Genomic DNA, 14,199 nt, shown 5'->3' with positions numbered 1-14,199 from the left:
CATATAACAAACACGTTCAAGTTTGGGGTTATCACAGTGTGGGCACTTTTGCAGGACATGCAGCCTATTTAGGTGCGTGCTCACCTCTTACTGAATCGCAAACTAGAATCAGGTAAGCAAGCCTGGAAATTTCTGATGGCCACGTTATTGTCAAACAAGGACCTACTTTGAAAAGCCATTATTATGACAACATATTGGGTATCTCAAAGTGCCTAGCACAGTGTCTGACACCTAACAACCTTTAATAAATATTAACTGTTATTTTTACAGAAGAGATTGCAAGTCTAGCTTTCCGCACATGCCATGCTTTCTTCTAGGTACTGAAATGCCAGTTATGATTCTCCTCCCCCCACCCCACACTTTCCTCCTCCCTCCCCCTAAGCATTCTCTGCTCCTACAGGTCCGTCCTCCACCCCCAAGGCTTCATCATCAACAGGCTGACGCTAATGGCCAGAGGAGCCTTTGGAAGCAGTGAGTGTCTCCACTGGAGAAAAGGACTCAATTCAGGAGGAGAAAGAAATCAAAACCGCCGCTACCTTACTGGAAGCAGCAGGCAGAGCAGAGGAACTTCCCAGAGGTTGTGGTTCTGAAAGTTACACTCAGGGCAGCAAAACTCCAGGCAGCCCTAAAGTCCGCGGATCCGCTGACGGGGCCCTCAGAAGGCGGAAGCTTAGGAGGAAAAGTGGTGGGGGGGCCAACAGCAGCGAGATGGATATTTTCTAAGATGTTTATAATTTTTTTTTCCATTTGAAATCTAAGATGTATTTGTACTGATTTTTCCTGACTTTTCAACACTTCTTTTTTTTTTTTTTTTAATGTTAGCATGAATCCATGAAATAGACACGGGAACGCTGGCATTGTCATTTTCCTCCACTGTTACAACAGCTGACCAGTATTGTCATCGTTCTCAAGCAAGTGGATGAGGTCATGACAGTGACGCGGTCATCCCATGAGGTCCTTCAAATGGACGGGCCAAAGGGATGAGAGATTAAAATCATTCAAGGAAAGTGGCTAAGAGCCATTGCATTTTGAAGTGAGGAAGCCCAGACCAGGAGGGTCTCTGTGAAAAGAGAGGCACTGTGACGGCTTCCAGGCATCTGGAGGGCAAGAGAACAAGGGTCTCATGGTTGGTTTCAAAGAAGAAGTGGTCTGTGGCAAAGCCTGTTCTTCAATGGGGTAGAAAACCAAAGCCTGTGTTTAGAGGAAAAGATCTGAGTATCACGTTGGAACAAGACTCCATGAAAGCTGGTGATAGCCCATCACCCCACAGATGACCTGAACAGAACTACAAATGATTTAGTCTATGAACAAATTCGTAACGTACGTCCGCTTTTAAGAAAACCATGTACATGTAGATAGTCACCGAAGGGGTCCGTTCAGGTATACATTTCTAAGAATGAGTCCCTCTTTTAAGAACACTGGTCTCCCTAACATAAATTCACCCCAAAGAAAAGCAAGTAACAAAAGGAAGAAGATGTCCTCTTCTCAGCAGGAGACATCTCATGAAGGTAGGTCCAAAAACTTCTAGGGGATTCAGACGGGCAAGGAGACGCCATTTCCAGATGGAGTGGTCAGTTGGAGCTTCAAGGAGATGGTTCTCTCCCAAGCCCTGCTTGTGTCCGGGAGCACAACCACTGCTTCTCCCCTTATAAAGCAAGAGCCTCCTTTATCTGAGAAGGTCACCTTTTCCTACTGGCAGTGCAACTTCAGGAAAGACCCTCCTAAAAGGTAAAGAAGAGGGACCCTCCTAAAAGGTAAAGAAGAGGGAGAAGCTCGATGCAGATGGCCAGACCAAATGTATAAACCTTGCTTACTGGTAGGAACTGGAGGCTATAGTCAGGTCACTTCCACATCCTAGAAAAATTCAAGAAGCAACGTTCTCCCTAAAATGATTTGCGGTGGAGGGGCATCTTGAGCAAAGACGGGGAAGAAGGAAAGCACACGTCCCTCTTCTAGTAGAAGGAACAGGCCAGCAGGCTGACATGCAGGAAGAACCGTCCCGGAAGACAGATAAATCAGCAGCCCAAAACAAATCAGTTCCCCGTTTGTTGTTATACATAAAGTTTTACTGGAACCCAACCATGCCCATTTGTTTATGTATCGTCTACGGCTGCTTTCACACTACATCAGAATAGAGTTACAGCGGAGTATGTTCTACAAAGCCTAAAATACGGCCCTGCCCTTGGCAAACACACACACACAAACTGCTGACCCCGATACAGATCACCATCTACCTGTTTTTGAAATACTTTAAAATCTCACCCCAATAGTAAGATCTCAAAACAAACAGAAGAACTTGGTGGCAAGTCATGTATAAGAAAATCACCCGGTGTGGGAACTAAGGAATCCCTTTACATCCAGAGAACAATACTAGAAGCCAGTTCCCAAGTTTTACTCATTCTGTGAATACATTAAAGGATTTAGGAGAAAATAGGCTGTCACCAACATTTGTCAGCTCTGCAGAATGAGTAGTCAACCAATAATAAGAGCGCGGCAGTTCTGAACTGCTTGCTGGAAAAGGAAAAAAGGCATACGCAAGTTACAGGACTTGCCGATGTCATTCATTTAAGAGTGTCCCCTAAAAATACTGCCAGAGCAAACTGCCCTAACAAACACTATTCTCTAGATGGCACGGTTTTGAGTGGAGATGCAGAAATGATTTGCAAGGACACACTTTGTGCAAAAGAAAAAAAAAAATACCAATCTTTGAATCTCAGACAAATGCAAAGCTGTTCACTCGTTTCTACCTGTACCTGGTAGCAAAGTGAAAAAGAGAAAGGGATGTTAAGTGCAGGGGGAGAGAAAGAAGGAGAAACGTTTATCATTGTCAGCAGGTATTTTGCTTCAAATTACAGGCTACCCTAACATAAATAAGAATTTGGAGTATACGTGACATTTCTTAAGTGTCTACACTTTACGCCCTTCACCCCACCCCATCCCCGAAACACACACAAAAGCTTTTCTGAATCCTTAGGAATGTCTGATAAACTCTCAATTACTGAAGCAAACCATGGAAAGGAGGTTTATGGAATTATTCACACTGGAGTTAATTTATACTGACATTGGAATTAATTTATTCTGACTTACACATAATAAAATTAATCATTCCAATTTTAATTAATGCCCTTCTTTTAGATTCCTCTACTAAATGGAAGCTACATGGGGGGGGGGGGTGGAGCTAGAGTCAAATTAATTAGTAAGTCGGAAGGTTCATTTAAGTTTTTGCTTTCACGTTAAAAAATGACGATACTAAATTTCAATCTGGAGAGCCCCCTTCTCTCCGTTTAATATGGTTTGTCTTACTTCTTTAAAAGACTCCATTTCCTTGTTGGTCAAGAAGACAAATCTATCTTGGAGGTAAAATAAATCCCTCAATTACCAGGAATGGAATCTGAAAGGCTGCCTCTAATCATCCAATAAAGATTTTTTTAAAAAGGGGAAACATGACTCAGTGGGATAAGGACTTCATTCAAGCATTAATTGCTTTCAAAATCATCCAGCGTGATACCATATTAACTGTTTAAAATGCCAAACCACATCATTGCTCAGTTGATCTTGGAAAGCTCCAAAAACCACAAACTAGAGCCCAAAGATAAAAGGTCAGTGAATTGGTTACTTCCAGAATGAGATCAACTTTTGAAAGAAAACAGGCTATAAAATTCTGTTTGCTACCTTCTCTCCACTTGATCAAAGTAGCTCTGGATATGAATTCGGGAGAGTGGGCAAATCACAAATGAGTAAGACATGAGCTTATCTGTAACGAAATGAAGTCCGGCTCCACTTCTCGCGCGTATGAATAGGTCTCTAGCCTCGCAGGGGATTTATGGGCAGGGACAGGAGGAGAGAGGCATTGCCCAAAGTCTCAGATAGCATTACCAAGTGGGTCATGACCTGGTGCTAGTCTGACCAGCGTCAGAATCCTGGCTGTCCTACTGAACATCTTGGCCTTGGCCAACTTCGTCCCTAAACCTGCTTCTTTGCTGTAAAACAGCAATCAATCACCTCAGTACTGACTTCAGGCATATTATAATAATTAGTGGAGACAGGGCATGATGCAAAGGGCTTGGCCCACAAAAAAAAATGTACTGTAAACATTAGCTTCTCTTTTTGTCTTTATTATTACTACTATTTATTGTTATTTGTTATTATTTAAAATACTTCATTTGGTTTGAAAGGAACTCATCCAACACCCCGTCACTACCACCACCAAGAACTCTTAGGTACTGCTTTGTTTTTGCTGTTGAATAACCAGCAGGAAAACTATTCACAAGTGTTCCCTTAACGTGGAGCAGCGGTTCTCAAACTTAAGAAGACTCAGAATCACTTCTGGAAATACTAAACTTCAGGAACGGGATTTGATAAAGCATGGATTGCTTGTGAAAATATGGATTGCTGGTCCCCACATCCAGGGTTCCAGATTCAGTACATCAGAGGGCAAGGCCAATACCTTATACTTCTACCAAGTTTCTAAGTGCTTGATTGCTGGGGATCACCAATTAGAGAACCATTGCTCTAGAAGTTTATTCTTTAGTTAGGAAGCTTTGATTCAGAGGGACAAGAGACTGAGACGCACAAATTCCTGGAGAAACAAGAGAGAGAAAGGGAGACAAATTTGCATCATATCCTTAACAGCTACGAGCAAGAAGACAAGCACAACCCCATCTGTCAACCAATGCTAATACGATGGGAGCTTCCGTGTAATCCCTATGGAGGGTTCAAAGTCAGCCACAGAAAGGGGATGTGCTGGACTCCTAGAACCCAACTGAGAAATAGGAGAGGAGGAGGATAAGGAAAAAATTCAAAACAAGCCTTGTGAATGATGATCTCATAACCTCCATTTGCAAATATACTCAAGGAGGTCATGTTGCTCAGTTGCAATGAAACTTAAGTCGCTTCATCCTTCAAAGAATCATTTCAATGAGTTTTAACTTCTTTTGAACTAGATGGCTTAAGTCATTTATAACGTAGTTCTGGACTACCTGTAAACGAGTTGTGGTTTTTGTAGCATTAATTTGCAATACCTCACGTTTAAACCACATGTAAGAGGGGTGACTGGGTGGCTCAGTCGGTTGGGCTCCAACTTCGGCTCAGGACATGATCTCACGGTCTGTGAGTTTGAGCCCCACATTGGGCTCTGTGCTGACAGCTCAGAGGCTGGAGCCTGCTTCGGATTGTGTGTCTCCATCTCTCACTTTGCCCCTCCCCTGCTCGCGCTCTCAAAAATAAATTAATTTTTTTTTTAATTTAAACTACACACGAAGAGCACAGGTAGGCACTCATAAGACAGAAGACACAAAAGGTAATAACTGCATTGCAATCTACCTCAACCTATATTCCTGGCACTGTTATACTCCTAAAATACGCACTGAGAACTCCAGGTTGGAGTTCTATTTTCAACCAGCCTTAAATGATCTAAAAGAGGCAACACTGAACAATTCAGCCCTGCTGGAAGATATTTCACCCAGCAACGACCCAAAGCCACCGAACCTAAAAATATGTTATTAGAAGGAAGAAAACGCAAGGGAGGTGAAACTTCACGTTTTCACTATTACAGATACAGATACACGGGCCAATTATTTCCCCAAAACACTACATCCTGGAGACATCCCGAGCATAAAAATGAGCAGTAAGTAATATCAAAATCCGTTCCTGAAGTTTAGTATTTCCAGAAGTGTTTTACAAATAAAGCTAATCCCGAGACCTCCTGTGAAGAAATGGCTTATGGTATTAAAAAAAAAGGTTTGAAACTGGTGGCTGTGATATCTTTTTCATAGAACTTCTCAATTTACTAAGAAGTTGTAAAGTACAGACCTGTCTCACTTTGTTTGATTCAGAGGTTCACAAACTGTTGGTAAGCAGAAAATCCTATTTTTGTGTTCATGGTACATCTCCCCCAGAAACAAAGTTCCAGGTGACAGATTACTCTTGTCTTTCTTCACTTAACAGAAGTCATTGCAAGGGCACATGAGTGGCTCAGCCAACTGACTGACTTTTGATTTCGGCTCAGGTCGTGATCTCATGGTTCTTCGGATGGAGCCCTGCATGGGGCTCTGTGCTGATTGTGCAGAGCCTGCTTGGGATTCTCTCTCTCCCTCTCCCTCTGTTCCTCCCCCACAATAAGTAAATAAACATAAATAAATAAATAAATAAATAAATAAATAAATAAATAAGTAAATAAAAATAAATAAATGAATAAATAAATGTAAAAAAAATTTTTTTTTTAAAAATAGGGCACCTGGGTGGCTCAGTCAGTTGAGCGGCTGACTTCGGCTCAGGTCATGATCTCACAGTTCGTGGGTTCGAGCCCCAAGTCGGGCTCTGTGCTGACCGCTTGCTCAGAGCCCAGAGCCTGCTTCGGATTCTGTGTCTCCTCCTCTCTCTGCCCCTCCCCCGCTCATACTTTGTCTCACTGTTTCTCAAAAATAAATAAATGTAAAAAATAAATTAAAAAAGAAAGAAGTCATTGCCATTATCTCCTTCTCTCCATTCTTTCTTTTTTGTTTTTAAGTTTATTCATTTTGAGAGAGAGAGAGAGAACCAACAAAGGAGGGGCAGAGAGGTGGGGGTGGGGGGGAGGACAGAGGATCTGAAGCCGGCTCTGTGCTGACAGCAGAGAGCCCCATGCGGGGCTCAGGCTCACAAACCGTGAGATCATGACCTGAGCCGAAGTCAGACGCTTAACCGCTTAACCGACTGAGCCACCTGGGCGCCCCTTCTCTCCATTATTTCGGAAAAGAAGTCAGTGATCTTTGACCTCACAGTTCCTTTGTATGTAAATGGTTTGCTTTTCTCTAGCCGTTTTCGTGATCATTCTCATTATTTTGATTTTCAGCATTTTGACTACCATTTGCTTGAGTGTAGTTTTCTTCGGGTTTCTCCTACCTGGGATTTGCTAAGCTTCTCGGAACTGTAAATTGATATTTTTCAGTTAACCGGGCACATTTTTAAACAGGACTTACTGAATTTTTGTCTGCCCCCGTCTCTTTCTTGCCTCCTCGGGACGTGCACCCTGCACTGCTTGCTGCGTCCCACAAACTGCTGAGGTTCACCTAAGCTTTTTTAGTCTTTCCTTGTTTTCTTCTGTGTTCTTGAAAGGGGTTGATATTTACTGATCTGTTTTCCAGGTCACTGCCCCTTTCTTCTTCCTTCTTCAATCTGTCGTTAAGTCCATTTGGCAAAACTTGACATTTCAGCTATTTCACTTTTTAGTTCAAGAGTTTCCATTTGGTTCTTGGGTATGGTTTTCATTTCTCTACGGAGATTCTCTATCGTTCACTCCTTATAACAAAAACGTTAACTCTTTAAACATATGTAGAGAAGCTGCTTTAAAGTCTTTTCTTACTATTCCAACTCTTGTGTCTTCAGGGGGTCTGTTTTTATGGACTCCTTCTTCTCTTGGCTACATATTTCATCTTCCTGCCAGCTTCCTTTCTTCTACACTGACATGCTAGACCCATTTTAGGACTCTAGATTCTGCTGTCATTCTATGGAATGTGGGGGGTTTCTTTGCTTTAAAAAGCTTTTCAGTTACTGGCTCATCACCTTGAACATGTGGACGCTTGGTTTTTACTCTCTAGGAGGATGGGTCTACCCCTTAGTCAAAGAAAAAAATTATCTTATCCAGAAATAAGGCCTACAAAATATTGTTTAGCTAGCCACAGAAAATGTGAGTTTGGCACAAATAAAACAGAAGGCAAATCATTCTTTATGTGAGCACAGGTTTTTAAGGTGTGCCGTTCTTCCATTATAATTCTGCAAGATACTCAAACTGTATGTATCCTGAAGAGTTCCTAAGCTTATACGTAGTACAAAATTCACGGCCTGCCCATATGGGCAGAAAAGTCTTAATAACTGGCCAACACGTCTAAATCAAAACCAAAATACCTTACAATGTATCTGCTGCAGTTAAAATAGAATCTTTTCCTATTTTTTCAGGAATTTTTCCCTAACGGTTATCATTTCTCAAGAGCCAAATGTGCGAATACGCTTGCATACAATACAGACCCAATTTGATCCCATCCTTACCACTTTTTGGCAAACTCTTAACCTCTCTCAGCATCTGTTTCCTTGGCTGTACAATATCTGTAGCAACACGTACCTCCTAAGCGCAACAGCAGGTACAGTGTTCTTGTTCGGTAAATAGTGGTTTTAAAAAGCAGAGAGGCCTGCCTTTAGATCCTGAGGTGGAAAAAATTTTAATCCAACAACGAAAATATAGTTTTCCTGTTCTGCCTAATTAGAGGCCAGCTAAAATCAAAACTCCTACCACTTGCTGTGACTCACGTACTCCACACAACAACTAGTGCTTAGCTGCCACTCACACCCCTGCGGCCGCCTTACCCCCAAGTCACTGATTTAAATGCTATCTCCATCCCCTTTTCTGAATACCCGTTCCAACAGCCTCCTCTTTTCCCTGCCTTTAACTCCTCTTTCATGTCACTGCCAGATTCGTATTCCTAAAACCAATACATCTGAGTCATTTGCCTCCAATACGCTGTCCGGGGCTTCCCAGCGTCTAAAGGATGGAGTCGATGCTCACAAATGGCCCCCATATGAGACCCCTCCTTCCCGATCGTGCCTCAGTGACATTTTAGTTTTCACATTCCTTCACCCCAGTCTGTTCCCGACACTCCAGTCTCATGTGGTGTGCTCACTCTTGTCCGGACAAGCCTGAGCTCCCAACTCTGCACATGTTCTTCCCTACGCCTTCCTAGTTCTCAATGCCGATGCCTATCCATCCTTAAATAGCCTACGTCCCCGACTCTGTGAAGGGCTCCCACCCAGTACAGGCTTCACAACTGCCCCCCGCCGCTAGATTACAGTACCAGTCCACTACACTATAATTACATGTTTCTATGTCTATTACATTCTTAAGACTATGAGCTCCCAGAAGACAAAGACAATGCCCAGCATGGTATCTGGCCCACAATAGGTGCTCAATAAACATTTATTGAATTGATAAATGAATATCACCTTTACATTTCTGTGGCTTACATTCTACAGATATGCAGGATTTGGATACTGAAGCCCAGAAATGAAAAACAGGAATGGAACAAAACACTGGCCTCACTGCAAATCCTCCTTCCCAAGGACAACAACCAAACAAGGAGACTTGATATTCATCATAATTACAGTCACCTTGATCTGCACCCCTCCAATCCCAAGAAAAATGAAAACCTTTTCTTTTTATAAGATCAAGGTCACATCTATGCTGGTCAAAGCCCAGTTTAACTCTCAACTTTTCCTAGATCCTGCACTGGAGTTACGATGCTGTCTTTTCAGATCCTATAAAGTAAAAAAATATATATTAATTTGGTTTTGTCACGCAAAGATTAATATTGGATACTTTAATCACAAAGCTCACATTTGGCATTGGGTCTTGGCAGAAAGCCCCACGTGTATTTTCTCTGGGACTAAATTACTCGTTTCTAATACAAACATAAGAATAAAGCAAAAACCAGCATCATGTAAACAAAATATGTTGCTTTCTAGTTCTCAACAGAAAATTAGTGCAACTTCATGTAGTCACCGGATCAGTGAATCTTGGCGTTTTCATGTAAGGCAGAGAAACCAGGGTTCCTTGTCAGGCATTCATCACAATCCAAAAGAACCTCATACTCAGTAGCCTTTTCCCAATCACACTTTTTTCTTTCCAATCAAACTTTTAAGCACCATTTTTTCTCCCAATATAGAACCAGCTCTTCCTGATTCTTCCAGCACTGGAACCAAGTCTGTCTATCGTGCATCCCCTCAAAGCTAAGCGTGACTGTTTTCTCCAACGTTTGTAACGCTCTTTCCCAAAATTCTGACTCTGCTGACTAGCTCTTTAAGAAAAAAAAAAAAAAAAAGACTCAATCTTTCAAAATCCTTTCATTTTTACTCATTTTTAACTTAATCAAAATTATGTAGCCTCTCCTAAGAAGACCGATTATCTTCTCTTCCATTTTATCTGTACTTAATTGCCCAAATAATGCATTTGCTACAAATGCAAAATCTCTCTTTCCATCCCTGTAATCTCAACACACCGTGAAATCAGAAAAAAGTAATTCTCTGCTCTTTTCACACTAAAACTACGTCCTCTTTCCTTCTCAACTTTCTCTTAAGAGCCTCATTTCCCAGTCTTTGCTCTCTAAATTCCCATCAGAAGTTTCCTACAAAATCCTCCTCAATCTGTGTTTTGTTTCTGGCAATGTTAGGTATGACATCTGCCCCATCTGCTTGGTAGCTCTGAGGGGACACCCTACAGACAGACTTGATTCCAGGGTTGGTCTGGTCACTTTGGTGCTTACAGAAGTAGGGAAACCATCCTGGAGAACTTCAAAACTCCGTGACCATGGATGGAGCTAGAATGGATTATGCTAAGGGAAATAAGTCAATCGAAGAAAGACAAACACCGTATGATTTCATACATACGTGGAATTTAAGAGCCAAAACAGGTAAACATATGGGAAGGGGGGGGGAGGAAAAGAAGAGAGGGAAACAAACCACAAGAGACTCTTATCGACAGAGAGCAAACTGAGGGTGATAGAAGGAAGTGGGTAGGGGATGTAAATGGTGTTGGGTATTAAAAAGGGCACTTGTGATGAGCACTGGGTGCTGTGTCTAAGTGGTGAGTCACTGAATTCTACTCCTGAAACCAATATTGGTTATGTTAACTAAATATGTTAACTAATAAAGATTTAAATTAAAGGGGGCGCCTGGGTGGCGCAGTCGGTTAAGCGTCCGACTTCAGCCAGGTCACGATCTCACGGTCCGGGAGTTCGAGCCCCGCGTCAGGCTCTGGGCTGATGGCTCAGAGCCTGGAGCCTGCTTCCGGTTCTGTGTCTCCCTCTCTCTCTGCCCCTCCCCCGTTCATGCTCTGTCTCTGTCGCAAAAATAAATAAACGTTGAAAAAAAAAATTTTTTTTTTTTAAATAAATTAAAAAAAAAAGGCTGACCAAAAGCTTCAGGTAATATACACGGAATGTTACTTGTTTTTCAATTGTCTAAGATCAAAAGCCCACACACATATCTGCCATGTAACAAACTCCGTCTCTGCCAGTAGGCATGTTTTTCTGTACACTTAAAAGAGCTGTCCAAACTAATTCTGGCATTTGTGCCTCCTCCTTGACAACACTCTGAAAAGCCTACCTGTGGCTTGAAAGTCTTCTGCACCGACTAGGTCTCTCACGCTGCTTTTCCTCTGGATTCACTCTGGAACACGCAACTTCATAAAGCCCCTCCCTTGAAAAAACGCCTCTCTACCCAAGCAAGGCCACGATGAAAATGATGCTTCTCCTTAACACCCCAAGCTTCCTGGTAAATGCCACAGGTATCTATATACGCTCATGGACAAGGAAGAAAGGCAACTTGTTTTGTTTGGCCTTAATTTCCTCTCAAAATTTTTCACTAGCAGTAGTAATTCTGAAGGTATGGAAATGCCACTCATTTAAATCAGAGTATATTTTTGCAGATCATAAAAATATTCGGACAAATCCTTAACAAGTACCTAGAGCAGAAACTACAGTGTTCCCTACCAGGGAAATCAGCATTGGAGGTTGGGGCGGGGGCGGGGGGGGGGGGGGGCGCAATTCCACTCCTTTAATTAGCTGACTGATAAATAAGGCACTAAGGCTCAGAAGTTTGTGGGACTTGCCTAAGGTCATAGTGAGACGACCTACCCGAACTGAAACTTACAGGAAACTCACATGAAAACTTCCTTATTCCCGGTCTCACCCCCAGGCTCACTTGGGCCCAGGGAATTGTTTTTAAGTTCATTTATTTATTTTGAGAGAGAAAAGAGGGCAGGAGGGGCAGACAGGGAGGGGAGGAGCACAGTGAAAGAGTGGAAGGGGCAGAGAGAAAGGGAGAGAGAGAGAGAGAGAGAGAGAGAGAGAGAGAATCGGAATCCCAAGCAGGCTCCACACTGTCAGCACAGAGCCAGCCCGGGGCTCAAACTCACAAATTGTGAGATCACGACCCCAGCTGAAACCAAGAGCCAGACACCCAACCGACTGGGCCACCAGGTGCCCCGGGGAGCAGGGAATATTTAAATTATTCTTCTCACGCATCCACCCGTCTACATTTTGGTTCCAGTTTGCGTGGTTGTTGATTTCCTCTGATGTTTCGTTTGGTTTGGTTTGCAGACCAAACTGTGGCGGGGACTTCACCTGATGACCCTGGGCAAATAAGTCATTCCTTCTCTTTTCCCTAGGAATACCATTACACTTTACATCCAGTGGCCATCACTGATTCCTGTCTAGGCTTGCTGGAGCTTACAGAGCCGGAAGCCCTCACCCATGGCAGTTCCAAATACAATCCTTTACATTCAAGTGATGATCAATTATCTCTCAGGTTCACATTAGCCAGAGCACCAGCGATTAGTGCAGCCCACCAGAAGTAAATCACGCTTCAAACTACAGGGCCTCCAGGTCACGAAAGAACATCACCACGGGAGCTATGCAAGCCAATACGCTCTTCACTCATGTGACATTCGAAACATAAGTACTCTGAAGGAAATAACTGAACATCATACAGTATCCCTACAGGGTCCGTTTTCAAGTTCCTGAGTTTCGATGCACAGAAACACACGCACACACATAATTGAGGCGTTAAGCTCTCTTGCTTACATACCAGTCTAACAATAAACAGGCTGGAAGTCAGCTCCTCTACTTATGTTGTGCTGTGGGCACACACACCCATTTATTATCCGTGGGACCGAGTGCACCGCAAGCCTTAGTGGCAATAAATAGTTCCAAGGGAAGAACCGTCCGCTCGACAAGTAAAAACATGAGTGGATTCCAAAAGGCACCGAGCTCTGCGACACAAAACTCACCAGGCAGAAGGGGCACTTTTAAAACCTGCTCCGAATCCTTCAGCTGAAGCAAAATGTTTTTGGCAACTGGAAATGGTTAAAATTTCCTATTTTTCCGATTGTGGCAAGTGCTTTGCCTCTGCACATCCGGTCTCCAGCTGGGCCTGTCAGGACAAGGAATCTCAGGAAAGCCGCTTCGCACAATCTTTTCAGGCCAATTTAGCAATTTGCAAGATGCAGACGGTTTGCCAGGACAGAGGGAAGAGGAGGTGCCCTCGGCATGCGACATCCCCCACACCGCAGATACTAATCCACCAACTCAAGGACAGAAGCAGAATCCCCGTCACAATCGGACAGCTTCCACGCTGGGGAAACAGAAAGAGAAAGAAGAAGACGATGAGGAAGAAGAGGAAGAGGAAGAAGAAGGAGGAGGAGGAGGAGGAGGAGAAGAAGAAGAAGAAGAAGAGGAAGAAGGAGAAGAAGAGGAGGAGGAGGAAGAAAAGGGCAGAGAATTGCTACAATCCGTGTGTCTATGTGACAAACTGAATACAAAGCTCCACAGAGGAACAAAAATGCAAGGGTGATGATGTTTTAGAAAGTACAGCGTATCGTGTAGGATGAGCTGTAGTTGCAAATGGAAGGGGAAAAAAAGGCAACAGCAAAGTGGTTTAGAGAAGCCAGACATTTATTTCTCTCTCACACAAATGATGTCTGGGGTAAGTAGCCAGCGGGGGGAGATGGCTCCCAGACATCGGGGTCCCAGCCGCCCAAGCTTCTGTGCCCCATCCTCAGCACAGGGGTCCCCCGAGACGGTCTCCACCTTCCACCTTTACATCCCTATCCCCACCAGAACACAGTAAGGAGAGGCAGAGAAGAGGCACCCTCCCTTTAAGACTTCTGCTCCATCCCACTGGCTACCATTAACTTGTTACATGGCCATAAATAGCTGCAAGGGAGCCTGAAAACCATAACACACATACTTACACTTGGCATTTGCAATTGTGCGAAGATCCATCTTCCACAGCTCAAGAGACTTCAGGCCCCGCAATCGCGGTGTCTGTCAAACGAGTATTTACGAACTGCCGACTTTTGCCCTGAGTACGTGGTGAGCAATGCCCCTGCCCTCACGCTTCAGACAGTTCAGTGACCACCATCCCCAATCTGTTAGAGAAGACATCTGCAGGGGCGCCTGGGGGGTTCAGTCTGTTAAGTGTCCGACTTCGGCTCAGGTCATGATCTCGCAGTTTGTGAGTTTGAGCCCCGCGTCAGGCTCTGTGCTGACAGCTCAGAGCCTAGCGTCTGCTTTGGATTCTGGGTCTCCCTCTCTCTCTCTGCCCCTCCCCTGCTCGTGCTGTCTCTTTCTCTCTCAAAAATAAACATTATTTTTTTTTAACTTAGAAATGACA

General features: G+C 43.5%; 1 protein-coding gene across 3 annotated transcripts in view; it reads right to left on the bottom strand.

Annotated features, from left to right (window-relative positions):
- PID1 (phosphotyrosine interaction domain containing 1) overlaps positions 1-14,199 on the bottom strand; it is a 230,285-nt gene that overhangs the window by 192,575 nt on the left and 23,511 nt on the right. The window contains exon 1 of one of the 3 annotated variants that reach the window (XM_047871724.1): positions 12,815-12,954. The exons of the other annotated variants lie outside the window; for them this stretch is intronic. The gene's annotated coding sequence lies outside the window, so the exon portion shown is untranslated. Of the gene's footprint in view, positions 1-12,814; positions 12,955-14,199 lie in introns of those variants that run through there. 3 annotated transcript variants of the gene reach the window in all.

This window comes from Prionailurus viverrinus, chromosome C1 (genome assembly GCF_022837055.1).
Source record: "Prionailurus viverrinus isolate Anna chromosome C1, UM_Priviv_1.0, whole genome shotgun sequence".
Classification (NCBI taxonomy): domain Eukaryota; kingdom Metazoa; phylum Chordata; class Mammalia; order Carnivora; family Felidae; genus Prionailurus; species Prionailurus viverrinus.
Note: the sequence above shows the minus strand (reverse complement) of the source record. Positions and strands in the feature narration are given on the sequence as shown.